Raw genomic sequence first — 4,851 nt, 5'->3', positions numbered from 1 at the left:
ACACATATATATATATATATATATATATATACTTACTAGTAAGTAATACGTGAATTGTACGTGGTGAACAAAGATTGAACGGCATAATTTATGAGGAGTAAGTGAATATAAAACACTTAAATTGAGTGAAATCGAAAGATCTATTTTTTTTATTGAAAATTCATAATATAAAAAATATTATCAAATATTTTCTTGCTTAATTTTCAATTTTTGGATCATCTCTATGTGACTATTTTGTATAATTTTCCTCATTGTTTTACTGAAATCAGTAATTTTTTGAAGATCTTGAATTTGTATGGTTTCTCATTTGGAACATGATGGAATTTATTTCTTTTACAATTGTTTTGTCATTTCCTTGGTACATGTTGTCTTCTAATCTCCATGTAGTACTTGCTTCGCCATTTCCTTTGTATCATTTGTGTGCGTTCTTATCTTGTATTCACTTCGTATTTCTTTGATTCTTCTGTTCTTTCTTTTCTTATCAAAATTTCTCGAGTTATTGTGATTTCTCCAATCCATCCACAAATGTTGATATTATTCCATCAATATGCTATTAAATAGGATTTTTTAAAGCGACTAATTAAATTGTTTCAGGAAATAAATTTGTATACAATTATTTGGAATGTGATTTTTTTAAATGTAAAGCCTATGGGTCTACCCCTTTTGAGTCATGCAATCACAGTCTTCATGATAGTCCATATTGGTGCAAGGTTTCTTTAATCCAAGTACTTATGGCCTGGACGAGGTCTTGGATTCGAAACCTGGAGAGGCACGCACTCCACGGCCAGGTGTGAGGAGTTATGTAAGTAAGTGTCGCATGAGCTATCATGAATGCTGTGATTGCAGAACCCAAAAGAGTTAGGTCCATGAGCTTTACATTAAATTTATTTGCAAAACTTATATGAAGTATTGATTAAAATATTGGATGCAATAATTAAATACAATAAAGTAAAATTTACTATAATATATTAGTTAGAACACAATACACAATGCAATATTACAGTCGTTAGAAAAACGAATACACATTTAATAAATGGAAGGACAATTCCGATAATACACAAATCAACTAACACTTTTAAAGAAATACCTTAAAGTATTTGTGTAAAATATTGAGGTGTGACAACATGGGAGCATTTCATCGACTCATTGTTGGGATTTTTGTTACGATGGGTGAGTTTATTATATTCTTTGAGAACCAACAGACTTCATACAAGTGTCAATGTATTATTTTTTTCCTCTATATATATATATATATATATATACAAAACATTTCCTAGTCAATTAAATTAATTTCTCTTCAATTTATATTTTCTCTAACTTTTCACGTCCTGTCTCATGTACTTTTAAATTTTCTTTTCTTTTTGAGTACATTGCATTTGGATTGAAGTATTACGTTTAAAATAATATATAGATTTGCAAAATGAGTTCGAAAATAGTTTTTATGGCCTAAAAAAATGAAAATAGATTTACTGAAGAAATTCAAAGTCATGGTTCGATAATGATCTAAACAATTAATTTAGTGGACTTAGATATAAATATAAACTCTAAATAAACCAAAGGTATATAGATATATTTTCCTAAAAAGGTCAAGCTATAAAAATATTTAATTGATGGTAAAACTGAAAATATATTATCAAATAAAAGGGTGTGTGAGAGTTTTTGGAAATTTTCAATTTAAGATTTATTCTAAAATTTAAATTGACATATATTTTATAAAACGAAATTTAAAATCTGCCATAATTTCAATAGTGATCTTCATTGGAGGAGATACGCATAGATGTCTGTCTCGGCCATACCACACGTTCCTGCAAGAAACACTTATAATATTTTGTGATGTTGATCTAAATATTTGGTTTCACCACCAAACTTACACCCTTATTATCTGTAGGCGAAAAATTAAATATTACATTTTTCGAAATTTCAAATATGACAATTAAAATTTTTGTTGACATAATTGGAGGTCCTTAGTTCCCAAATTAAGGATGTATCGTACTGAAATAATAAGCGAGAGTTTCATAAAAATATATACTATTAATTAAAGTTATACCCTTATATTAAATAACTATATACTAACCAACTTTTGATATATTAGTGAAACCTTTTAATAATTCCAAAAATGTTATTTAACAACTTAATTTCATATTTTAGAAATCATTTCAATTTTAAAAATTGAATATTTTAATTTTAAAATTAAAAATATATATTTCATTTTTATTGATCACATACTTCGCATGTCACAACTCATTACATTTGATGAATGAAGCATACTTACATCATTGAGCAACAAGTCACAAGGTTCTAGCATATGGATAATCTCTCCCATTTTAGGCCTATTTTTTACTTCAAAATCCGCGCACCGAAGATCAATGAGAAGAATTCGTTTGAGTTCTTTCATTGGTGAGGGTTCAGGCAACATAGGATCGAAGACGAGATTGTATTTTTGGTCTGACACAATGGATTTTACCCAATCCATCAAATATTTCGGCCAGAACCCAAGTTGTTAAATCAAGAAATTTGATTTTTCACTTATAAAATCAGGATGAGGTCAATCTCTATATCCCCTAAAGTCGAATATGTCGAAGTCTTCCTGGATACAATCTCCATTACAAGAACTCCAAAGCTGTAAACATCACTCTTCGTGTTCACTAAACTTGTGTTCGTTAACTCCGGTGCAATATACCTACATAGGCAACATAATACTTAATATTTGTTATTGTGCTTGGATCGATAATTTTAAAATTCTTGGACTTCTTAGATCTTTTTTTTCAACTTACGCAATTTCAATAACAAATGTGATATTTCAAATGGGGTTTTTTAAACTCATATCTTCTGTATTTAATGTATTTGACATTTAACTCACTTGTTGTTTTTATTTTTGTACTTGATAAGAGAGATACGTGACAAATATTAAATACAATGAAGTTGAATGCAAAAATTTCAATTTTAAATACACCAAGATTTATATTTATATTTTTATTTGTAATTATATATTCTTGAATTAATAATTAAAATCCATTAATTAATAAAGGCAATACAAACTAAACAAAACAAAATAATATTATTTTATTATTTAATTTAATGAAGAGAATGACATGAATTTATATTTATATGCATAATTATATAGATTTAGATTTGATATATATTTATATATTCTTAAATTAATTTTAGTACATTAATTTATGAAGAAAGACAAACTATATATACATATAGATATAGATTAGATTTATACTTATATAGTATAACACTAATGTGAGTTTCACGGTAACTTCTTCTGGTTCTTGGAACTGAGGTTGAATATTATGCATAAGGAACTGTGTTATATTTGTAGTTAATGGTCATAAAAGCAATTTCATAAGCACTCATCTCTCATATGATCAAGAGTTATGATTGTCACGCACTTAGCCCTTCTATGTACTCGTGTGGTCTTGCTCATTGATTTCGCCCTTGCGAGTAGTAGCAAAGCAACCTATTGTGTCGTGCTTATGTGCAAGTAACTTGAGCAAGAGTGATTCAAGAGAACTTTGAAAGAGAGTAGTATGGCTCGAAACTTGATGATTTACAAATGACAACTTCACCATATTTATATTAGTGACTTCCTACAATGAACGGCTAAGATTTATTTGATCTAACGGTGAAGATCAACTCTCAAGAAGGTTCTACCATGTACAAGGTTCCAGAGATTTCTATCTACATTATTCTACACAATTCTACTATATACAAGTGAATTCTAGAGAATTTTATAAATCATAGAGACACACACGGTTAAACAATGCTTTTGTGATTACAAAACTACCTCAAAGTTTCTAATATCTATTTCTTTGCAACCTACTGTTCAGTCAATGTTTTCTTTACTGTCGAGACATTACGATGTGAATGTAGTAAATGCACAAAGGAGTCGAGAGTGGATGATTATGACTTTTCATTGAGGTCCTAACAACCCAATTAGGTCAAGTTTGTTTCTTCATAAGTGAAATTATTGATTTACAACCTGTTCTAATTTTGCCACGAACTCTTTCTTTTTTCGGTTGATCATTTTTCGTATGCTTATTCCACCAGCTTTCGTTCGTACGTATGTCCTTTAAAGCATACAATTTTTTTCCAAAAAACTTCATTTGTCATCTTATTTTTCTTGCTATTGCTTATTATCGCACTAAATCCAGCTTCTCGTTTATAATGGTTATAGAAGGAAAATACATCCTCTACTTATATGAATTTCATCCCAATTTTTGGCTTTCGATCATCAACAACTGGGGTATTGTATAGCTGATCTTCACCGCCAATTTCTTCCATTGCTGGCATATTTAATCATTAATCAGCAAAACAGTCCACAACAAGAAAAACAATTAGACAACTTCAAACGAAATATGAAGAAAACAAACGACATCCAGAAAATAAAAAAAAATGTCAACATATAATCCATTCTATATCATATTAGCAATACAACATGATGTTTCATTTTTTTTCAAAATTTCCAACAAAATTTGGATTATTTTATTATTTAAATCGAATCTCTTATCTGAGTTAGAAATATATGATGATTAATAAAACTTTAATGTGGGTAAAGATAAAATTAATATTGTATTTGTATTTCACTGTAAATATGCGTAAAAAAAGAGGGAAAAGACAAAACGCTGATGCAAATTCATAATTCTGGAAAAAGCTTATTATTTCTTCAAAAAAAAAAAAGAGCTTTTTATTATTTCACAAGCTAAAAAACCATAGTACATATGAAAGGAAAAAGAGATGAGATTGCATATATAACAAAAACGACANTATACTTTTCCAAGCTCCAAACTGAAGAAAAATGTAATAAAAGTAATAATATTTATTTTACTGTTTATTTATTTATTG

The sequence above is a fragment of the Primulina huaijiensis genome, chromosome 8 (genome assembly GCF_012295235.1).
Source record: "Primulina huaijiensis isolate GDHJ02 chromosome 8, ASM1229523v2, whole genome shotgun sequence".
Classification (NCBI taxonomy): domain Eukaryota; kingdom Viridiplantae; phylum Streptophyta; class Magnoliopsida; order Lamiales; family Gesneriaceae; genus Primulina; species Primulina huaijiensis.
Note: the sequence above shows the minus strand (reverse complement) of the source record.